Source organism: Rattus norvegicus, chromosome 2 (genome assembly GCF_036323735.1).
Source record: "Rattus norvegicus strain BN/NHsdMcwi chromosome 2, GRCr8, whole genome shotgun sequence".
Lineage (NCBI taxonomy): Eukaryota > Metazoa > Chordata > Mammalia > Rodentia > Muridae > Rattus > Rattus norvegicus.
The window spans coordinates 168,673,616-168,699,326 of NC_086020.1; the positions used below are offsets into that span (position 1 = coordinate 168,673,616).

The following is a 25,711-nucleotide window of genomic DNA, read 5'->3' on the forward strand; positions in this document are numbered from 1 at the left end:
TATGGATTCACCTGCTTATGCATCTCTCTCTCTCTCTCTCTCTCTCTCTCTCTCTCTCTCTCTCTTTCTCTCTCTCTCTCTCTCTCTCTCTCTGTGTGTGTGTGTGTGTGTGTGTGTGTGTGTGTGTGTCTGTGTGTGTGTGAATATTTAGGCTGTCTAGTTAGAAAGGTAATATGATAATCCAGGTCACAATACCCTATGCTATTTGATTTGGACTAATTAAATTATTAATTTCTCCAAAGACTTTGAAATAGTTATATTATTCTGCTATTTTTAACAGGAATATGAAAAGATTGTGAAAATAAAATATAGTTACTTGGAATTGTTCAGAGGGGGTAGTTAATGCAACTCACTTGCTGCTAGCTAATATGCTTTGCTAATGCAGTACTGAATTTAGGTATAACTGTCCTGTTGGGCATTGGTTAGATAAAGGATAGGCAGTAAGCTCACCCAAGAATGTTTTCCCAGCACCTGCTACACATTAAGTACTTGGGCAAAGCCATAATATAAGGTAAATGTTACATTATGGAGCATATCAGGGAAAATACAATATAAATCAAGGCCATTAATTTTCCTTGCGGAGGAAATGTGACAGTCAGCATAATTTTTGTGGTTGACTTTTAAATAGGATGTGGCTATGTAAATATAGATGCAATTGAAATTTTCCATCTAACATGTCAGCAGAATTGGAGTGCATAAATTGCATGGTTTGGCCACTATGCTAGTGTTTCATTCAGCTCATTACTAGCCAGCCTAGTATAGAAACTGATAGACTAGGTCCCCATTATGGCTTCAGCAAAATCTATTTTTATTTGCGATGAGTGGGCTCATAAATAATGCAGTGCGACTCTTTTATTTGTTGTATGTGTTGAGTTGACCCTGTTTTGAATGAATTGACAGGCTCTTGAGCTTGTCATGGAAGCCTTCATGGTGGCATGAGAGCAAGGCAGATCCATCTCTTTCACACACTATGAAACAGAGAAGCAAGCTGCCGAGGAAAGTAGCAGGAAGAACCACCCATGACAATCCTGATGATCTGACTGTACTCGCTGGGCCCCACATCATAAAGGTTTTACAGCCTTCAAAATCCCATCTTGTTTTGAGCATTCAAAACAAGAGCCAATTTTAATTTTTCTTTTTCTAAATGCAGATGTTAGACTACCTAATACAAGGTTTGGATCAGTGAGAAAGAAGGTTGTAAGTGTTACTGTATGAACTCCGGGGTATGGGCAGCAGCTAGTGAGGACTTCACTGGATAGGTGTCATGCTCCTGTAGCTTTCCACCCAAAGCATTAACTAAGAGGGTTTAGCAAGGACACAGTTATGAGAACCTGCAGCCTGACTTTAGAAGGCTGACACAGACAGGAGGAAGTAGCTTGAGTGCCAGCTACCTGAGTTGCTACTTGTAGACAGCAGTCACGGGACACACATGCCTGAGCATACAAATGGTGCCGTCAGCTGAGGAATTACAAGGTCAGCAGAAATCCCTGGGCTGAACGGCTCAGTTATGGTAGTTTTTCTAAGGAAAGTTTCTTTACTTTACTTTTCTTTTATTGGATATTTTCTTTATTTACATTTCAAATGCTACCCCCTTTCCTGGTTTCCCCTCTGAAAAAACCCCAATCCCATCCCTCTTCCCCCGGCTTCTATGAGTGTGCTCCCCCAGCCACCCACTCCTGCCTCCCCATCCTGACATTCCCCTACACTGGAGCATAAAGTTTCTCTGTGTGGCAGTCCTGAAAATTACTCTGTAAAACAGGTTGGCTTTGAACTCAAGAGATCTGCCGACCCCTGCTTCCCAGCTGCTGGGACTATACAGGACTGTGTGCCCATCAAGTATGACTATTTACATTTCTTTCTTTTCAAATTCCTTAGGTATTGGTAGTTTTTGTTTTCTTCATTTATTTGCTTTTCTGAACTTGTCTTACCCTAGTTATCCTTGGAGATGTTCATATTTTGAGGTTTTCCCATTTCTATTTTTCATGAGTTCGGAGAGTATCTCTCATGTAATTTCCTTTCTGTTTGAGAGTTCGGGTAAAAGAGATGGTGCTGTAAAAGAACTTTCAAAATTGAAGAATTACAATATCAAAAATGTAAACCCTCACAGATATTTATGGCGAACAAACCACTAATTCTTTCTGGGATATATTGAATTTTTGCTGCCTAAAAGATTTCATAGCTGAATTGAGACACATGTATTACTCTTGTTAATGATGCTGGAACTGAAGTGTTATCTAGTAAACTGAATGATGAACATTATGGTGACAATATCTGCCACCTCATTTCCCACTGTTTACTGATTTTTCGTGTTTTCTCATTACCCTGTAAGGAAGGTACTGGTTCACAGAGAGGTCAGAGGTCAGTAATCCACGTAGCTGGCAGTAGAGCGTCCTTATCTACTCAGGACTGTCTGTGTTCAGAGATTGCTCCTCTCCCTTACAGAATGCTCACCGAGGGCTGAGTGAGTGCATCACTATGTCCACTGTGTCCAGATAAAATGAAATCTCTGCTCATTTTTATAGTATCATTCACAATTTGAATTCTAATTTGGGTTTGTTTCCAAATCTTTCAATTGTAAACCTTTAATGTATGTTAGTGTCATAGAAAGCTCAGTTCTTTAGTAGAAAATGATCACCCGCAGGTAAACATTTCTCTCTGACCATTAATGGATGATGACTTATTGACTTATCACCATGTCCCAGGACATGGTAAGAAGTGGGTGTGGGGTGTGATTTACATCGGTCTGCTGAATCTGCACTCTACTTACTTATCTAAGTACCGTAAAAGTCTGACAAAAACTTATTCTGAAGTCTTTTTAGTTTGTATGGCTGGGTGGAACTCACCATTCTAAATGAACTTCACCAGAGTGAAGACTGGTCTTGGATTTGGCAGTCCTCACTGGAGAGAGTTTGAATGTAAACATGGACAACATTGATGCTTGTCTTAAAATTTTTGTTCCGCTCTTCTAATCTCCTGGAATAGTTTACAAATAAAATTTAGCATGTATTCTCATTAAACCATTTGTAGTCTTGGCATATGTATATGTATGTGTATGTGTTTGTGTATGTATATATGCAAGTGTGCATGCATGTGTATATGTATGTATATATGCTTTACCAGGTGAACATATTTGGGGATATGAGTAAAAATATTAAAAAATACTTAAAGACAACCCTTTAGGAAATATTGCATCTGTTCAAGATGCTTTAATTTTGTATGTTATTATTTTGTTATCTTAACAATATTTATGCACAATCTGTACAGTTTCCTAATGGTGCTCTGGTTGGCATTTTAGAAACACTTTTATTCAATTTTTTTTAATGTGTGTTAAATTCGTGGTACAAGAACAAGAACTCTTGTTTCTACTTCATCCCAGGTCCAAGTGATGGGAGATAGGCATCAGGTATAAAAGGACATTTTGAACAAAGGCAGCAGGTCCTGGAACTAGTCACTAGGCTCAAGTGACTGGCTGATGGGTACAGAAGGTGGATCATTAGTTTTGGTTTACAAAGACTCAGAGTCCAGGGAAGAACATGATGTACCCAATAGCAGTGGTACCCTCAATCCTGGTCAATATCTTCTCTGAATATTATTTTCAACTCCCTCCTCTCCTCATTTCTTCTGTCACAACACTTGACACACATCGGCTCCAGATGAATGCTCACTGTTTTAGTAACCCTGGACTAGGAAAATGCAGTCAGCCCGCATCTATGAACCCGAATAGGTACTGTATCTTAATTTAGAAGACTTGCTTACGGGTGATGAATGCAAAACCCATCAAGGATTTCACTAATAAAACAAAAAAATGGCTAATATACTTTGTAATATAATACACCATTTTTTCTGTCATCCAATACTTGGACCATTCCACATTTTATTTTTTTTTATTAACTTGAGTATTTCTTATATACATTTCAAGTGTTATTGATTCCACATTTTAAAAATAGACATACATGTCTGTCTGTCTGTCTGTCTCTGTCTGTCTGTATATAACAATAATTGATGAAAAAAGTTAAGAATTTGAAAGAGAGCAAGAAGGAGTATATCAGAAGCATTGGAAGGAAGAAAGGAGAGGATGAAAGGATTAATTTTATTATAATGTCAAAATAATTATTGTAACAAAGTCTGCGAGAACATAGTCTCAGCCATAATCAATCCTACATAAACAAATCCACAAAGTTGCCATGTACATGTGCCCTAGAATATATTCCTTGAGAAAGAAAACTGAGTGCTCTTGGAAACTGTGCAAACATCAAGATTACAAAATAAAACAGAATGGAGTCTGCTATCCACAGGTCTGCTTTTAGTTCTGGGAATGTCTGAACTAAGCTGTCTCACAAGGTTCTGGAGGGTGCGCAGAATGAAGCTCTATCAGGCTAAGAGCTTAAAAAATCTACATGACAGACTCATATTTGTAAAGTAACTCCTATTTACTATAGCCTTTACATCTGACCCAACGGTTACTAAGTGCTTGGAGCTTAAGGAACCTTTTACAGGTAGCTAAATGCATTTTGCTTCCATGATTCACAAAAAGACCCTATCACCTTTTCTTCTGAGTAATTCTGGAACACTATGAAAGACGCCTGATATCTCACATAGTCATTTATATTAAAAAGGGCAACACATAGTACAATTGAAGGTGGAGTTAATATCTGAGTATTGTGTATAGGGATGTTACCACACCTGTGTGGGAGATTTGTCACAGTGGGTAATTGGTTAGATAAAAAGATGAGAGAAAAGTAACAATGGGCAGTGTTAAGAAATCATGGCTAAGGGGAAGCGGAGCCTCTGTCTGGACATGAAAATTAGATTCCTGAGGATAATAACTTTGAGTGAAAGATGAGAAGTTCCAGGATGGAGTCAGAATTTTTTTGAACCCTTTATCACTTGGTTGGAGATGAACAAAAGAATGTTTATTCTTTCACAGTGCTAACTGGAGCTCAAGGAGGAATCATTAACATGAGATGAAGCTCTCACTTAGACCACTCCACAGAACTAGTCCAAATACTCAACAAACTTTTAAGTGTGTTTTTGTTTGTTCTCTTGCTTGTTTGTTTTTTATTATCTCAGCATACTGTTCTTGGTTAAGCAATACCTTCTCTAATTATGTGAAAGTTACATTTTCTTTTATGGTACTTTAAAGGCTAACCGTATTCACCCACCAGAAAATCATACAATAATGCATAAAGCATTTTTTAAAAATGACAGATGATAAATATAAAATGTTATGTGTACAAGGTATGAGGATAAAACTAAGTGGAAAATGTGAATTAAAAAAATGCTAATCCACAAAACTAAATATTATATAGGAATACAGAAAACAGCAGGAAAAAGTAATTAATAAAAGTAAAGGTAGGTGGTTTTTAAAGTGAGAGAATTCTAAATAAAGACTTGTAGATGATACACAGAAGGAAAAATGTGGCAGGAGACCAAGGTGCAGCTCAGTAGTAAAGAACTTGCCTAGCATGAGCAGGGTCCCGGTTGGCCTAAACACAGTTACACAGAGACCTTATTTCCATTTCCTTAAGGGCTCCATGAATCTAAATCAAACTGCAAATGTTCAGATGTGATAAATCTGTGTACAGAATGGAGCTACATGGCAGTACCTGTGCAGTGTTATTGATTATAACGAGATAAAGCGCATGCTTTGAGATAGTAAATTTTCTTTGTTCACACATTATTCTTCAGCAAGATGCATGTGATAGTCCAGGTAAGATCAAAATGAAGATTACAGTATTGGTCTTGAGCAATAGAGCAGAGCTGACATCTCATTGCTTAATCACTAGCAATAAGGAAAGTCTACTGTATAGCCCCCCCAGAGCCCATAGGAACTCTGCACAACTGACATTAAAACCTGACTACTACAGTCTTGTGGAATTATGCATATAGCCCTTAAATTTTTGAGCATTCTGTTGATATTTATCAAGGATGTATTTTCAGAAAGTGAATGGTATACAAATAAGATTTTTTTTTACTATAAACTATTTCAAAGTATAGAAAAGGCAACTTTCTATTCTTTTTATTAGCTTTCTCTCAAACTCACATTTGCTAGCAATTTTTTTTAAATACTGGTATGGATACTTGAATTTTTCTTAATTGATCGTGGCTTGTGCTTTTGAAAGTTGTTAATAGCCTTTGATAGTGCCAACTTATTTATTAATGAGTAATCATGAAAGCCAAGCTTCAGGCAAGATATAGGAAGATTAATATTTGAACAAACGCATTGCATGCTACTCTGTAACAAAAATATTGTTGCATATGAAGAATGGCAGAAGGTCATGACAGATCTAGGTTCTGCAAATAATCAGAATAAGAGGAAATCTTATGTCTATCACGTTAGTGGGTTTCTATATGAAGGGTTGATTTAAATAATGTGAATAGTCTATAAATCTATAGCAGCTTTTCAAATCTTATACTAGGGGATGCTGCTTGTTCATATGTACAGTCATCTTCTCTCGTCCTGTTTAATGTGTGGTCAAATGTGTGAATACATTGGTAAGTCATATGGCTTTGTCTTAGGGTATATTTTTTGTTCAGTAGGAATCTAAAGAAACTTTAAAACAGGACTCTACTTTATGACCATTCTAGTTGCAAAGAAGAGATCCCAAATCAGACATCACTGTAACACTTGCTGAGTCATTGAATAAGAAGTCTATGATTAAGATACTTAAAGGGTTAATATGAGGACTCAGGGACGACACTATCAGTATCATATAAATTTTCCCCCTTCTTTTTCTACCTTTAAGTCCCAGGCTTGTCCCAGCATCAGCACCTCACACAGCTGTGTTCAGAAAGGAAAAACCGAGCTTACCTACAAAGAGCACTTTGTAAAGTAACTTCCCCACCATTGTCCATGACAGGACTAAGAGCAATTACTATTTAAGGGTCACCAGACAAACTCTTTCTGTCATAACTGTGAGTGACTCTATAATTGTAATTCACCACTGGACCTGGAGTGGTGTTTACCATTTCACAGAAGACACAATCCCTTTGAAGATAGGACATAAAATTGAGATTCTGCTCAGACAGTACAGAGAGCAGACTTAGTGACAAAATTGTGACTGCAATATATTATTTTAAAATGTCTTCGCTAACTCTGATAGTTACCTTTCTGTTGCTGTGATAAAACGCCATGATCAAGACAATTTACAGAAGAAAGAGTTTATTTGGGCATATGGTCGCAAAAGAATAAAAGTCCATCTAAAAGTCCATGACGGTAGAATAAAACTACAGTGGCTGGAGGAGAGAGCTGAGAACTTACATCATTAGGGGCATTTATGTCGCAGAGAAGGCACACTGTGAGTGTCCCCAAAAAGGGGGCATCTCATTCAAACCACCATAGTCCATGATGTGCATGTTTGTACTAAGACACATGGGTCCATGGGACATGTGTGGAGGTGAGGGGACAATTTACATATTGGATCTTGCCTCCGACTTTGTTTGAGATGGGTTTTCTTCCCTCTGTACCCCTTTATACATCAAAGTAGCCGGGCTCCTACTATTCCTGGCTTTGCTTGTATTCTGTCGATCTGATCTCAGCTTCTCCTCCTTATATAGCAAGTGCCTTACCTACCAAGCATCTCCCCAGCCCATCTCCCACCCTTCTTAATCACAGATAAGTTTTCACTCGATTTTGATGCAAACTTGTCTCCATGTCTCCCAAACCTCTTTATATTTCAGCTTTTCAGTGCAAAATTGTAAGAAGCCTATGAGTGATAACTACCAATCAAGAATTGTGAAGTAAGCTTTAAGATGAATGTTGTCCTAAACATCTTCAGGGTAGTTGGGCTGTAGACTGTCTTCTTCACATGCATTTGAAAGACCTGGATCCAATACTTAGTACTACCAAAAAAAATGAGTATGAAATGATAGAAATTTACTAATCGTAAGGTAGATACTTGAAATTGACTATTACAGTTTATCTCTGAGGTAACATCAACCGTTTTCTGTGGGACACACGTGGTCATATATGGCAGCACTTCACTGGGTACCTTTAAAGTGGGAAAGACCGGATAAAAATACCCATGTACATCTTTCTCTTGGTTACATATTGTGGGTGCATGGATGTATGTGGGTACACATAAAATCATGTGATTTCTATGCCAGGTTCTACGTTTTTACATTAGAACTTTCACTGTAAAGTGTGAAGACACACAGAGTGTGACTATTTTGGCATCTCATACAGAACACCTGAAGCAACAGTACAGTATAATCGTGGAAATGTTTATGATGGACAAACATAGACTGTAGTCACTCTCTACCTCTTCTGGGAAACTTAAGTATGGTACTGCTCTGGCTGAATCCAGTAGATGGTTTAGAATCATTTCCTGTAGCATGGTAATACTTTTTGTACAAGGAATGTATAATCACTTCTACTTGACACACTGCTTCAGAGAATTCAGGCCCTGAGGCTGGTAAACTGCCACACTTGAGCTTGAGGTTGGATTTGAAGAGTCTTTTTTGCTTCTAGGCACTCCTAGAAAGAGCTCTTCTTGACGCCAGCTTCTATCAGTGGATTTTCTATCATTCATTAAAAGAATGGGCAGTGTTGAATTGATTTCTGATAGGCACAATTTAGCTTATTTGACTGTAGGGACAGAGCAAAGTTATCTGCCACACTCATCTGTCAAATGTGTGACATTTCTTTCTGTTGATGACAGGCACTGGGCCCTAAAACTTGTATTCCTTTAAGTTCAAATTTTTCCATCACAGAAACAATAGATTTGATACGCCTTCTGCATTGCAGCACACTGTGTATGTGCTTGATTTTATAATCCAGTTCTCTTAGGAGAAAAAGGAAACCATGGTAAGAATTCTACAGAGTTTGCAAATGTTCCAGATTAACTGATTTCAGCAGTTTATAGAATATAGATCAAATTAATCTGATATTTGTTATGGACTCTCAATACATTTAAATGCAAAAACAATATATGAGAGCTAGGGTGCCTTCATTAGATCTGTAATCAATGCACTTGCAGCGGCTTCTATAGAGAGTTTCTGTATTTTTCTAAGGATGCCAAGGCTGAATTACAGTGAGAACTACAAACTCAGAAGTTGAAAGAAGACGGCCCAATGTGGCAGAAAGGGTAAACATCCAGCAACTTTTGGTGCCACTCATAGACATTAAAATTGCTATTTAACTTATATGGTACTGGTATTTCTAGAGACAGTCTGGCTAGGTAATCCAGGCTGTCTTGACTTAGGATTCTCCTGCAGTCTTGCAATTCCTGGGATTAAGGTGTGTATGGCTGTTCCTGGCCATGTAGATTACTTTATAAAATAAAAATAAGAGAATGAAGTCAAAACGTAGATGTGGGAGATATAATTGAATTTCTTAAGGTATTCACTTCATGGAACTAACAACAGAGGCCATACTAGACCAGGTATTATGTTGAAATTAACTTGCTGTGAGGCTTCAAAACACAATTATGGGCTTGTTTTACTTTGATAAAGTATCTACCAGAAGCAACTGAAGGGAAGGAAGAAAGACTTGTTTTGCCTCTTATTTGAAGGATGTAATCTACCATGAGAGAGCTGATTTTGAAGCAGGAGACTGAGGCACCTGGTCACATTGCATCCATAATCAGACAGTGGTGAGATGGGAATGATGGTTCCTATCTCTGTTTCTCCATTCTCATAGTTCCAGGACTCTGGGCCGCTCACAGAGCTATTCACTTGCAGGTTGAACCATTTCTCTTCATTTAGGATTTTCTGGAAGCATTGTCGTTGACATAATCAGAGGTCTGTTTCCATAGTGATTCTAAAACTAGTCAAGTTTTCAATAAAGGTTTACTATCACAATGATCTATTAACTATCATAGGATAGAGTCACATAGTCATTAATTGATAATTCCTTATGGCACTTTTATTGAGCTTTGTAATGTATTTTAAGTAAAACATTTGCTTTTTTCTTGAGCACAAGAATAGAGATACTTCAAAAGTACTTGATATCAGCAAATAAAATACCAAAACCTTGAAATTTCTCCTACCTCAGCCTTCAGAGTTCTTCCAGTCCCAGATCAACTCTGTGTTTTGTGTGAGGAATGTGAAGGAGGATCTAATGATCATTTTACTTCTTTTTCCCCAAATACTTAGCTGTTAAAGTTTTCCCTGTTAGAAAGGAAAGCGTATGACTGCTAGGCTGCTTTCCTTCTAGTGAGCAGTATGTACTTCCTTCTGGCTGTACTCTAGGAGGTATAATGAAGTAGGCAATAGAGGAAGGAGGCAGGTGAATTTCGGAAAAGGTTTTGGAAGTATCAAGCTAACTTGTTTTCTTTTGCATTTTATATACAGAAAGTATAATCAGTTAAGGCAGTAGAAGTCTGACAGAATACCACTAAAGCCTTATGCATTTCTCCAATACGGGCAATTAGTCCCCATTTGAAGTTTCTAATTAATATTGGGGCATGGCAGGAGTAAACTTGTCAAAGACAAAGTAATGCAACAGGCTGGGACAGGCAGCCCAAGATTCTGACAGTCAACTGGGAATGCATTCATCCTTGGTACCCTATCCTTGCCAAATCCTAATGACTTTGACACAATTATTTCATTAAACAATTCAATGCTCCTCTGTTAATTATAAGTTAGATCTGGAGACTGCTGAAGTTCTTTCTTTACAACATCATGTAGTAATATAATAGTATTCAAAATTATGTATTAGAGATGGAAGGATATATTTTACTAAGTGACTAGACATTATTAACAGCACCCCACATTCCTACTTATTTATTTCATAAATATTTAAGAGGAAATCCCTGTAGTGAGGGAACCTAACTTTGTAAATGGACAGGCTGGGAAAAACTAATTATTCAAATGGCACTAGTCATATGGCTGTGAAGCAGATAGGACCTGCTACCAGAGTATATTCTCAGAGTCTGTCCTCACATGACAAACGCTGGAGATGGCATTTTTTCCTATCATTTACAAGAACAGAACAAACAAGCAAAGCTGAAGCTTAGGGGCATGCTGAAAGTAGGTTAGGAGTCCCCAAAGGCAAGATCCCATAAGCATATTCCATTTTAATTCAGCTTCTCTTCTGAGTGACCTAAAACTCAGAAGATTATATAAGTCACTTTTATTTTGTTAAATAAAAATATAAAGTAGTGTGCTCTGCTTTGCTTCACATCCTGCTTTTACTTTTCGAGGATGTGGGGGTTAATATTTTTATGACTAGTGTGCCTTGAGTCATGCTTTGCACAGTGTTTGCCTAACTCATAATTCACATCTGCCAGACATGGAATGAAGAACAAAGAAGAAATTTTTATGAAAATAACTTATCCAATGGTAAGGGTTCTTTATCCTGTCATAGTTTAATAATTGACTCATTAAGTTTTCATAGAAAAGTTATATTAAATAACTAATATTGAAAATGAGGCTATTGCAATGTTAGTCTTTGCTGATGTTAATTGAGTTGATCAAAGAAATGGACTATTCTTCTAGTATTCTGGATTGTTTCTACTTGATGAGGCCACATACACATAGATTTGCTAAGATGTGTAATGTACCATTTTGAAACAGGATATGGTTTCCTATTGTTCTTTAGAACTGGGCAAAAATATTTGTTTGTTTGTTTTGTTTCAAAACATAAAAAATGCTATGAACAGTATGGAAAGCATCTCTGTTTTATAACTTTAAAAAAAGGCACGCATCCCACTATATAATATAAAAAAGTAATTTAACAGTTATAGAGTTCAAGCATCTGTCAGGTATCAATCAGAAACCTAAAGACTATACATGGACTGACCCTGGACTCTGACCTCATAGGTAGCAATGAATATCCTAGTAAGAGCACCAGTGGAAGGGGAAGCCCTGGGTCCTGCTAAGACTGAATCCCCAGTGAACGTGATTGTTGGGGGGAGGGCGGCAATGGGGGGAGGATGGGGAGGGGAACACCCATAAAGAAGGGGAGGGAGAAGGGTTAGGGGGATGTTGGCCAGTAAACCGGGAAAGGGAATAACACTCGAAATGTAAATAAGAAATACTCAAGTTAATGAAACAAAACAAAAAAAAAAAAGAAATCTCGCATCATGAGGAAAGTTGTTTTTCAACAATCCTTTGTTTGTGAAAGCATAATGAAGGTATACAGTGAAGGGAGCTCATGGCAGCAAAGATCCTTATCAGTTCATAAAGGTGACTGAAGGGGTGGGCAGGAGTGTGTGTGTGTGCGTGTATCTATGTGGAGGCCATACGTAGGTCAATGGTCAATGTCAGATGTTTTCTTCTTCAGTCTCTTCACCTACCTCTTTTTTTTTTTTTGAGTTAGGGCCTATCCATTTAAATAGACAGGCTGGCCACAAGCCCCAGGAATCCTCTTTTGCCTACCACCCCAGTGCTAGGATAGCAAAAGAATGCAAGCAAGTCTGATTTTTTTCATGGGTCCTGGGAATGTGAACTCAGGTGCTCATGCTTCCAAGGCATGGGAAGATGCCCGATCTCTCTAGCCCATGACTGAGGTCTTCTACATAAAAATGCCATAAAATGTCTTTCTTGTCAGTGGCCTTCCTTGTTGGTCAGTGTACCGATTCTGCCTCTGTGATCGAATGTAATTCTCTGTGAATGGGTTTTCTCATCTGGATAATGGAGGAATAACAGCATCTGTTCAAAAGTGTATTGTGTGCATTAGACAGAACATGTGACATAGGTTTAGCACATGTTTAGTCCTCAAGGAGAACTCTGTACCCAAAAGCAGTGTTACTGGTGGTGAAATTTGCTCCAGGGAGAAGAAAATCAAGGGACATTTTGGAAGAAGGTAATGCTGGTCATAAGAATATACTCAAGTCATTAAAACCCTTTTAATTTGTGGGTGATTGTCTCTGTAAGGAGAATCTTGGAGGACCTTCATGTTCATAATCTCATGCTTCATGAGGTAACGACTAGAAATAGCTTTTCTTTGGAGCAGTGACATCATGTAATCCAAACACTGTTTTGTTCCTATTGATCTTGTGTTTTGACTTTGATTCTGCCTTCTGTTTCTTCCTTGGGAACGTTTGTTCTTATCTTGGCTCATCCTTCTGTGAGTTCCTTGTTCCCTTCTCTTAGCTTGGGGTAATTCTTTCTTAGTGTTTATTGATCACATGAAATTGTTCTAAGATTGTTACCTTCTGTACTATGCCAGCCTTGCTTTTAATTTTGTTTCTGCTTCTCCAGTATCAGTGTGCCACTTGCTTGTTCTTCCCCTGCATTTGTAACTTTGCAGAACCTTGTGGAGAGGCCAAGATTTTACTACTCGTACTGTGGACTATCTTATCCTGTCTCAATGGACACCTGAATGATGGTCACATTTGTATTTCAAAATTGTCTCCAGAGTTAAGGTTCATGGCTGAGGTTCAGTCAAATTCCCAGTGGCTAACATCTTGATCAATTAAGTTGGGATGTTTGTCTTTGCTGTGATACTAGAGATGAAAAGCCAGGGACATGAACTGGCCAAGGGAGTACACAAACTGGTGCTGCACACCTAACGTTGGCCTAATTTAATCTCCATTGTCTCTGATGCTATGCCCCATTGACTGAAAGTAGGCTATAGCAGGCAGCTATATAGATGCTGACCTCACAATTTCCAGAGGAATTGTTAGAGATGCTGTGTTCCTTACACTCCTTTGGAGCGATCTTCGTGAGTCTTGACATCTGCCATCTTTATTTCTCTTCTTCCTTTTCCCTCTTTCTGTCTTTCTTTCACTTTTCTTTCTTTCTTCCTTTCTTTTCCCTTTCCTCTTTCCTTTCTTCTTTCCTTCCTTCCTTCCTATTCTCTTTCTTTTTTGCTCTATATACTCTAATTTTTCTATGTTATTGTTAATGGCAATATTTGAAATTTTTCATACATATAAGGGGTTGGAAAAATGAAATATGTGTTTAACTTGAGACAAAGCCAATGTTTAACTGAAAACCATCTGCCTAAGAAATCATTGAAAGTTATATCTGCCATGTTTGACTCCTCAAAACTATTTAATAAGTGATTAAACATTTAAGTAAATGTTGCTTATAAGCCTCTGACCTATGACATTTGAGATCTTTAATTCTGGTATGTACTAATTTTTCTGCCATATTTGTTATTTATTAACTGCACAATACTTTTTGACCCAATTGATAAGATATAATTGCCCACTTAAACATACAAAGTCTGGTACCATCCATCCCTTAGGAACAATAATTACAATCTGTAAATACATAGGCAGAATCTTAACATCACCTGCCATGGCTTCTCACCCTCTCCTCTGCCCTGTATCCTCCCCTCTCTCCTAATCTCCTCCTCTTCCTTCAAACTTCTCTCCCGCCCATCCTTCCTTCTCCTCCAATGACAGGCCTCCTTCTATCCTGTACCTGCCTCACCTGAACTGCACAATATTTGAGTCTGGTTGTCACCTATCACACTGTTTGAACTTATGGCATACATTATCACACACTGATGCCAGGCTGATGACTTTTACTATAACATAAAATGGGCTTCATGCTTCCTATGTGGCCATGCCAGATCTTCATCAGAGTTATTAATCTATAAACTGTTGACAGAATGCTGTGTCTGTGCCACAATAAACAGGAAGTTGTCTGCACACTAGCTATTTGTGGGTTATGGTGAATCCTTAGTGTTTGGTCCAGTAATACATTGTGACAGTTTTAAAATATATGGCATGTCAGTAAATTTTTGAGGGGGGCTGTTACTTTACCTCATAAAAATTATTTTGCAATGTGTGCTATGTTTTGTTCAAAAGTGTTTTCTTTTCTTTTTTCTTTTCTTATCTTCCTTCCTTCCTTCCTTCCTTATTCATATCTCCATTCTCCATTTCAGTTTTTTTTTAGTGACAAGACCCTTAAGTTATATACTTTCAGAACATGCTATTGTGAGCACAATAAGTCAGACTGCTGGGGACCAAAGTGATAGACACGTTAGGCATGTTTCCATTTTCATGGACAAGTGTGACTGGCACAGTTTCTCACTTTTCCCTGAAATAAAATCTGCTTCTGTTTGCTGTTACTCATGAAGCATCTGTCCTTGAAGTGAGAAACCTTTTTCATGTTTTTCAAAGACATAGTTCACTTTTACCTATGTGCACATGTTTTTGTCTCTGGGAGGGATCTATGGATGTGATTGCAAGTGCCCTCAGAGACCAGTCGTGCTGATGCAGATTCTCTGGATATAGACATACATGCAGTTGTCAGCTGCCTCATGTTAGTGCTGGGAACTGAACGTAGGGCCTCTGTAAAAATAGTAAAGACTCTAAACAGTTGTGCAAATCTCTCAGGCTCTTAAATGGGAAGATAAGGAAAATGTCTACAGAAATCTCTATCTATCTATCTATCTATCTATCTATCTATCTATCTATCTATCTATCTATCTATCTCTCAGCTTCTCAGGATGCTGGAAGGATGTTGGCTGTATGGCCAACTTAGGCATTAGGTTGCAGGAGGTCAGTGCTATTATCAAACTTCTTCTCCAGCCAAAATTATTAGTAGCTAGTGAGCTACTGATGCTGATTGAAAAATACTTCCTTAAAAGTCAGGATCTGTAGTAAAGAATATGTGTTGTATAAACTTGAAATTTCATCATGTAGTCAGCATTACATGGAACACATATGAATTCTCAAGCTGCAGTAAATCCCAAGAGAAGACTCAAACACAAAGTGCTTTTTAAAAATCGGTAGGAGTTGTAAAATGACTATGGTTAAGAGTTTATTCTGTGCAAGATCAAGTTGAAATGATGTATCCAGTAGCAGTAACAGGAACATTGAAAAGTATACTAAGACATGTTTTTAGCCTTAGGTTATTTCCAGTTCAGTTGAGAAGGGGAATACCTAAACATCTGGCAATTATCTTGCTTAAGTAAGACCTACAAGCTTCACTTGCACAATGTCAGTCTAAAACTGTACCTTGGGCTCACAGATGGGATGAGATCATTGTGTGCTGTGTATCCTAGACTTTGTGCAACACATCAGACTCACTGCTCCTTTGAAGTCTTGAGTCAACAAGGAATCCCAGTCGACATTCATTGGCAGTGTTTGCTGATGGATAGAAGTGTTAGAAACAACAAATTCTTAATCAGATTTTTGGATTTGAAGATCTAGTCTTGTTTTTGACTCCTCCATTACTGGAGAAACCATTCAATTTAATTGGTGTGTGTACACCTGTGTGTGTGTGTGTGTGTGTGTGTGTGTGTGTGTGTGTGTGTGTGTTGTGTTGTGTGTGTGTATCAGTGTATGTTTGTGTTTGTATGTGTGTATCTGTGTGTGTTTGTTTGTGTGTGCACATGTACATTTGTACATGCGAATGTGCAGAAATGTGTCTGTACACAAACACATAAATTTCATTTTATCACTATACTGTGACATAGAAAATGAACAACTATAAAATTGGGGAGCATCTGTGACTGTATGATTCAGAGTAATAGTACTATTCTTTATTCATAGTGGCAAATGAGAGGTAGCCCACTTTTGTGTGCCCAGATATTTTGTTAAGAGGGTTCTTTTTATATTCAGCATATTTATTTTATTAATATTATCATTTCTATAATATTTGCCATTGAATTCTTGGATCCTAAAAACAGTATAGATTTCTTACAATAGGAGAATAAGCATTTATACTTGTCTTTCTATGTACAAACACGAGGGACGGTCTGAAGTTTATTTGTAAAAATCCTTGTGTGCAACCTGTTACCCTTGTATCACTCAGAGACTCAGTTTAGTCTGAAATACTGTTTTAAAAATAACAAATTTAAGATCTAGCCTGAATTTTATGAGCAGTTTATTGGGAACAGTGCTTTCTCCTCAATAATTCATGTTTGTTGGATGTGGTTGTGCATGTCTGTGATCCCAGTGCTCAGAGAGCCGAAGCAGGAGTTCACAGTCACTCTGGGAACTTTTATTATTATTATGTTAATAAAAATTAACCTTGTTATAGATTCTTTGAAATTTCCAATCGTTGTACTATGCATGCCAGTTTTTTGGTCACATAACAAAAATTTAATCAAATACCAAAACTGGTTCAAAATAAAGCACAATCTAAATACAAAAATATTTTCATAAAACATGCCTTAACTACTTTTTGATTTACATGGCAGTGTTTTAAGGATACTTCATAATTAGTCCATAATACAATTAATATAAAAATGTACATGCTGAGCAAAAATTACTGCAGGCTTTGACACAGCTGACAGTGGTAACAGATGGGGACTCTCGGGTGGGGGGTTCGCTTGTCCACAAGAACACTTCTTCATTTGCTTTAACTTTAGGCTGTAACTGCAGCTTTTCTATTCCGTCAAGCCTGCAGATCAATACATGGATGCCTCAGTTAGAGCCATGAGTTTCTTATCCTTTACTTTCTTGACCTGCAGTATTTGCCAGGGAAATATTTTGTTGCTAATATCTGCCACGAATTTCTTTTGCAGCTCCCATTGTAAGTTGGTTCAACCCCTGTTTTCAGAGCTGCTAAAAGAAAACGCAGCTGTGCCCACAAGAGCAGTTTGTTGGTGTGAACTTGAAGGCCTATGCCATTTTTCCCCTCACTTTGCTTCCTTTCCAGATTCAGTATGTAAAGATGCTCCTCCGTGTGCAGTGGTCCTGTTTGCCTCCGGGATTTCCTACCATCTGATCTTTGACCTTTGTTCCTGTCAGCATTCAATCTGTTTTATTATTGTTGTTGCTGTTTTTTCATTTTATCTTCGTCGTTATAATTTCTTCAAAATTCGGCCTTTATAATTTCTTCAAATGTCAGTCCTGGACTGGAGTCACCCAGTTAGTTTTAAGAAATAATGTATTAAAAATATATCTTAATGGTCAGGGTATTTTTGTTCCGACTGCAGGAGGCTGTGCATTCTTTTGAGGCACTCAACCTTTATTTGATTTGTAAATGTTTAAAGGAACAGTCTTCTTGAAATGAGTTTATAATACCAGATTATTTATGGGGGGGAGGAGAGGGATATAAGTCACTGAGGCAGAGCAGTGATGATAACTCTTAGTTCAAGTTTCTACAGAAGAACACTTTCTTCTTGATGCTGTGTGCCTCAGAAATGTTCTTAGAAATATAAGTGACTATGTTGTTTGCTCTTTTTTTTTTCATTCAAGTTAAGGCCTTGCTGCTTCATAAGACTGGAACATAATGTGTGTTCTAAAGCACCATGAGTTTAATTTCTAGAGAGACTCTTTTGATTGGGATAGATGATAAAGGATTGGAATGGAAGAGAGAGAAAACCTCATAAATAACAGAAAAAAAAATACCTGTCAGATTTATTAGAGGTCAGTAAACATGTAGGGAGAAGTGAAGGTAAGGATAATTGGGTAAAGACTTGGCTAAGGAAAAGGATGATTTTTGTGAAGTTGATTCTTCTGATTCATTGTCTATCTTGGGTTTCTTTAATAAATAAGAGGATTGACATTTTATACAGTTGTTCTGGCAAGATCTTACCCAATGCATGTAAACAATGTCATCATATAAGCATAAATCTATTCACTGAACACATGTTTTGTATGCCACCTACACTTAGCTACTCCTGTGATTGCTCTAGATTTAGTAATAAACAAAACAAACTGCCTCCCTTCCTTTCAAGAAATGTGCCTTGAAGAGAAGACAGTGGAACACATTCTGTTGAACAAGATAATATCAGCACTCGGTATATCCTAAGGACCTTGAAAACTTAATTTCATTTGCCAAAGAACTCTATGATAGACACATAGAGTCTGTTAAAATAAGGTATGGGAATGTTGAGAAGTTAATGGTAGGTACAGAACTGTTAAGGTGGTTGCTATTACTTAACCTAGGATTAATATCTTTAAATTGGGGAAACATAGCCAATGTGTAGAATATGTTATCAGGTTATTACTAGTGGAGGTAGCAGTGATGTGCCTCCGCTGGCCCATTGCTTTTATTTCCTATCTTAAATCTGTGATCTGTTTCTGACTAGTGTTCCAGTGTGACACAGGCAACTCCCAATTGACAGGGATCCAGAAAATAGCCATTGTTTATTGATTATTATAGGCACTTTTTTTGTAGGTTTCGTTTATTTTCAGGACTTGTATTCACAGTTATTTAGCTATTATTAAAAGATAATAACACAGGAGGTCAGGGTAAATGGATACATAAAATCCCCCAAATAATTTTTAGGAAATAAACATGATGACTATGAGTTATAGTTGTTGAATATGTGTGAAGTTCTGGGTTCACCCTAGAGAATAGAGAAGAATAAATTGCCAATATTAGCTAAGTTATTAATAATACATTAAACCAGAAGTGTGTGACTTCAAAGAAACATGATAGGGGACAGAATTGGGAGTTTGAACTGTATGGTAAATTTTTATTTTTAGAATGTTGGCTCTTCAGTGTTCTATGCAATTCATAATAAACAGAAATAGTTAAAATATTAAGACTTGGGATAGAAAAGAATGTCTTTTTTAATATATGAAAGCTATATTTTTCTTAGAAATAAAGAATCGTAATTTAGTTATTTTAAGTTCAATGTTTGGTATAAGTTAATAAAACATTAGCAAAGCTTTAAAAACAAATTAGAAGTGTCTCCATACTAAAATTACTTACTCTGTCATTTAGTATAAAGGTGTTTTTGTCTGTCTGCCTATTATTCTACTTGCATGCATATATGCCATCTGTATGTGTGTGTGTGTATAAACATATGTGCGTGTATATGTATGTATTCTGTATGCATGCATGTATGTATGTATGTATGTATGTATGTATGTATTTTGTGTGTCATGATTTCAATGCCAATAGCAGACATTTAGAAATCAGAAGACATTTATGAGAAGTCAATTTTTTCCTTCCTCTACATAGGTTCTTAGTATCGATTTTATTTCATTAGCTTTGGGGTAAGCTCCCTTAACCTCTAAGACATCTTGTTGACTTATTTACACATTCACTTGAATAAGAACAGACATGAATAGGCTTACTTGTTGAAATTTTTTTCTTCTTCAATTGATTACTTAGGAAACTGTGAGATTATCTCTTTATTTACACAGCATTTAAAACAACAAATGTGTCCAACTGTTGTAAAAATTACAGCGTTTCTTTTTTTTTTTTACATTTTTTTTATTAACCTGAGTATTTCTTATATACATTTCCAGTGTTATTCCCTTTCCCGGTATCCGGGCAAACATCCCCCTCCCCCCTCCCCTTCCTTATGGGTGTTCCCCTCCCAACCCTCCCCCCATTGCCGCCATCCCCCCCCAGTCTAGTTCACTGGGGGTTCAGTCTTAGCAGGACCCAGGGCTTCCCCTTCCACTGGTGCTCTTACTAGGATATTCATTGCTACCTATGAGGTCAGAGACCAGGGTCAGTCCATGTATAGTCTTTAGGTAGTGGCTTAGTCCCTGGAAGCTCTGGTTGCTTGGCATTGTTGTACATATGGGGTCTCGAGCCCCTTCAAGCTCTTCCAGTTCTTTCTCTAATTCCTTCAACGGGGGTCCTATTCTCAGTTCAGTGGTTTGCTGCTGGCATTTGCCTCTGTATTTGCTGTATTCTGGCTGTGTCTCTCAGGAGCGATCTACATCCGGCTCCTGTCGGTCTGCACTTCTTTGCTTCATCCATCTTGTCTAATTGGGTGGCTGTATATGTATGGGCCACATGTGGGGCAGGCTCTGAATGGGTGTTCCTTCAGTCTCTGTTTTAATCTTTGCCTCTCTCTTCCCTGCCAAGGGTATTCTTGTTCCCCTTTTAAAGAAGGAGTGAAGCATTCACATTTTGATCATCCATCTTGAGTTTCATTTGTTCTAGGCATCTAGGGTAATTCAAGCATTTGGGCTAATAGCCACTTATCAATGAGTGCATACCATGTATGTCTTTCTGTGATTGGGTTAGCTCACTCAGGATGATATTTTCCAGTTCCAACCATTTGCCTACGAATTTCATAAAGTCGTTGTTTTTGATAGCTGAGTAATATTCCATTGTGTAGATGTACCACATTTTCTGTATCCATTCCTCTGTTGAAGGGCATCTGGGTTCTTTCCAGCTTCTGGCTATTATAAATAAGGCTGCAATGAACATAGTGGAGCACGTGCCTTTTTTATATGTTGGGGCATCTTTTGGGTATATGCCCAAGAGAGGTATAGCTGGATCCTCAGGCAGTTCAATGTCCAATTTTCTGAGGATCCTCCAGACTGATTTCCAGAATGGTTTTACCAGTCAAAAATTACAGCGTTTCTTAAAGACAACAAAACTCTTTGTTAGGAGCCGGGAACACTCACCTCATATTAAGGAGCAGGAGGCTCCCTGTATGAGCAAGAATAATAATTCCTGCTGAAGACAATTCCAGAAACAACTCGAATGTGGGATTAGTGGTGCTTCACTTAAGCATTACCTCAATCACGGTCTGTGGAAACAGTGTCATAAATGAATGATGAGACGTTAAAGGGGGCCTGTTTGGTAAAATGGGGGAGTCTAGGAAGAAGAGAAGGACCAGAGCTCATAAATTGTGCATGTGTCTGCAGTGGGTATGTCAGATCTCAAAGGGAAAATGCATGTGTGAATGTGACTTTGTGACTTAGAGAAGAGCCTGAGCTTCTAATGCAGATTCAAAGGATGTGTGCTGAGGGGCAGTATTTATTTAAGCCTAAGTAAAGCTTGAGGTCACTGGGGATTTGGGCTGATGGAAGGGTGAGTGAAGAAAGCTTATGGAAGTGCTACTCAGTTATTTAAAGAGGAGGCAAATCAAAAGAATGCCTAAATAGGCTAAGAAATGTGAAGTAGGTCCATATAACAGAGGAAAGAGATCAATGATTAGCCAATCACTGCTGTCCCTCAGTCTGCTCTTTATAGAAAACAGTCAGAGAAACAGCCAGTGAAGATGTGTTGTTCTTCACTTACCTTTCTGTTTGCACTAAAAAGAATGCCATGCTTCTGATTGGAGAAGAATTAGCCCTCTCCTACTATAATGTTCCTTATTTTGAAATTATACATAAACTTTTTAAAATGATAGGTCTTTATAGCTTCTTCTGAAAACTTAGTTTTTAGAGAACTGTCACTGGGTTAAAGCTCAGCGCCTAATATTCCCCAATGCTCTACCAATGAGCTACCTTTTCAGCCTGGATAGTTTTAAAATGTTTTAATCTATTTAAAATTCAAGAGTATTTTTCCTGCATATGTTTCTGTCCTGTATTCATGCCCAGTGATAATGGGGGCCAGGAGAGAGTATTGGATCACCTAGAACTGGAGGTATAGACAATTGTGATCTACAATGTTGCCATTTGGTCTTCTCCAAGAGCAGCCAGTGTTCTGAACAGCTGAACCCTCTCTCCAGCCTCATTGATATTTTAAATCGGTGGTTGTAATAACTTCTTAGGTATTTTTAACTTTTTTAAATTGAAAATATTTTTCACACAATCTATTGTGATTGTACTCCTCCCAGATCCTCTCCACTCCCTCATCCACTCAAATCCACACCCTTTCTTTGTCTGTTTCTCATTAGAATACAAGTTATCACCTAAAAATAATGCAATAAAATAACGAGAAATTTAAAAACAGGAGAAGTCAAAACAAACTAAAAAATGAGCTAAGAAACACATCTAACACATGTAACAGATGTTCACACACACACACACACACACACACACACACACACACACACACATGAAAATCCATTAAACACACAAATCTGGTAACCATAATATATATCCAAAACACCTATTTCTAAAACTGCCGTTGAGTAAGTTTCACGTTGGCCATCTACTGCTTGAGATGACCAGAAGAAATGGTTGGTGTACCAAGTGAAAGTAGTGAAGAAAACTAATTTGTCATTTGCATGTCCCTATCAATTGTAGATACTTCAGCTTAGACTGCTTAAAATACATACTGAAGATACAGCTCTTTCCAGACAGCATATTAAATACCTTTGATTATACATACAGTTGATTATGACTATGTGAAGTGGTCAATTCTCCACAAACACTTGACTCACCCCTCATTTCCCTCTTTCTTTTCAAGGACTTGAACCAGAGTACAGGTCCTAGAACATCATATGCAAGGACAATGTCCTGACCTCAGAACTACAAAACCCAAATGACTATGATGCAATCTATCTTTTCCCATCTTTAAATGAAGAACTTATTAGTTTTTCTTTATGGTGACAATGTTAATTTTAGAAAAATTATTCTTTGCTTTTTTTTGGCCAACAAAAGGTTAAAGTTTGTCTTCTGATCATTCAACTCTTTTTTTTTCAGTCATCTCTGAAATTGGACACTTTTTGGGGAGTAATAAGTCCTAGAATAATCTTTACTTTCAGAAGTAGAATTAATGTCGGGTGTACTGATTCAGGCATTAAGAAGACTCCGGCATTTAGCAAATCAGTAACTACTGATAATAATGTCTTCAGACCACAATTTTAATAGAGACAATCAGGCAGAGAATGTTACTTTGTTGTAGCTGTTTTAACCTACTTGAGTAAAATACTGTAACTATAAGAGATTGTTACCAAATTCGTGGGAAGAAAAAAATAAAGAAAAAAGTTTTACTCAATGAGATAAAAATGAGCAGAATGCAAATAGCAAAATCTACATTCATTAGCAGCTTGAAATTAACACCTAAGGTTACATTTATTTATGGACCTCCTTTTCTAACTCAATGTAGTACACCTATTGAACACATTGTAAAGGGTGTCATCACTCTTCCCAGTACACTGACAGTACACTGTCCTGTCTCCAGTACAGTGGGTCATTGTCCCTTGTAGACATGATCCGTGATATGATCTTATGAAGTAATGTGTTGTGATAGAAGGGGAATTGATAGCCATTATACTAGAGTGACTTGCATTGAAGATTGATGCTGACTTTTGTGATTAAGATAACTATATCTTTAAGTTTTCTGGAACCACTTTATATTTTATATCTGTGCATCTGACATGATACTGTCAGTGTTTTTTATTCTTTAAAAACGGACTTGCTTGTGTTCTGGAGATATCTCAGCACGTAAGAGCATGTGCTCTCAGCAAGTCAGGACCCAAGCTCAAACGCCCGAGACTCATGTGAACATCATGCATACATGCCTATTACTGTGATAAACTCTGAGACTGGAGGATCACTGGTGTATAGTGGTCTTCACTTTAGCACGCATAAGTCCTCGTTTCAAGGGAATAAACCACAGACTATAGAGCAGTGTACCTTGCATTCTCCTATGGCCTCTTTATGCTTGCATTGATGAGTTTACCTACACACATCTGGATGTATATACCCCTCACAATTAAAACTAAAGTATAGAAAAACAAACATTTTGCTTTAGACAAAAACTGTTATAGCCATTCGCATTGGGACATATTCCTATTTTGATAGGAAAAATCTGCTTGATATATTTAACCTTTAAGGTCATTGTCCTCACTGGAAAATACTTTTTCAACTTAAAAACTCATAAGACCTATAAAGCACTATTAACTGTTCTCATTTGGGAAGTGTGATGAGGCAACTCTATAAAAATATACTTTTACCTTAATCATGGTATTTTTGAGTAAATTTGTATTTTTTATTCAATTAGTTGTATAGTGCTGTTTTCCCATAACATGCTCTATTAAAATCATTTCGCAGATCGTGTCCACAAGTGACACTGGAACTTATGCTCTGCTTGGGACAATGAAGAGGAGGGATATCCTTTCCCAGTGGGTTCAGTGGGTCTGCATATTAAATGAGAAAAGAACCAGTGAGCTCATATCATTCCATTCCATAGGTGTTAAGTTCAATTAGGAATGTCTTTCAGTTAGCTTCCTCGTTATCATCCAGGGATACTTCTTTAGCGTTTGAAGAACCGTTTTGTTTCTAGAAATCATTGCCAACAAGCCCAGGCTTTTATGTGTTTCCCTTTGAGTTTCATTTCAAGATGCAGTACTTAAATAAAGCCTTGGTCCTTTTTCCTGGGCTCCTCTTGATCTTTCAAAGATAATCTAACCTGCAAGTGATAACATTTTGGTTTTACAAATTTCTCTGTGATTAATTGTGAGAGGACATGTTGATTTGAAACAAAATAATACAAAAACCTTAGTTTTTATCACTGAGAAAGAAGTTTTCAATTCTAAGGCCCTTATATCAGTAGGAAGAAGAGCCTAGTCTTGCCCAAAGTGAAGGATATGTTGAAACTTAGGGGGACTGAGAATCATGGCATTCGGACATTGCTACATGGGCCTTAAGCAAATTCAGTGTCTGGGATAGGATGGAGGTGGGGAATAATAGTTTACAGAGTTATTAAAATGTTAATTGAATGATGTATAATAAACATCTGTCCAATAACATATTCAGAGTAAATATAGGTATAGTTGAGTAAGTGAGCAAGTTATAAGAGAATAAAAATGTCTAGGCTATATAACTTACCAAATAATGCTCTTTCTTATATTTTTTTCTATGCCAGCCAAGACCCTGTCCTATAAAAATTAGTAATAATGTCCACAAATAAAAGTTCACTTGACTGACTCAGACATTTTTACAAACTTTGTGTTTTTCAATTATTCAATTTTTTCAATACCCAAATCCAAAATTGAAAATTCTGAACCACCTAGATTAGGGTTTGAGGTCACCAAGACTCAATTTTACTATCTCCATCTACTGGCAGGGAGGAACTATACCCAGCATCTGGACTGGCATAGAAAAGAGGAGAAAGAACATTAAAAGGTAAGCCTACCATATGTTTTTATTTCCTCTGAACGTGTACACTTTCTGTCACATACTCTATTGTATGTTTCCGCATTGAACATTACTGTAATGAGTCACCACAAAATGAGAGAAGTTTAGGTATTTTAGTGCTTTTT

The 25,711-nt window shown here is 37.4% G+C and overlaps 1 protein-coding gene across 4 annotated transcripts in view; it reads left to right on the top strand.

Annotated features, from left to right (window-relative positions):
- Pdgfc (platelet derived growth factor C) overlaps positions 1-25,711 on the top strand; it is a 178,167-nt gene that overhangs the window by 60,207 nt on the left and 92,249 nt on the right. For 2 of the 4 annotated variants that reach the window (XM_039103196.2, XM_039103197.2), the window contains exon 2: positions 25,516-25,574. The gene's annotated coding sequence lies outside the window, so the exon portion shown is untranslated. 4 annotated transcript variants of the gene reach the window in all.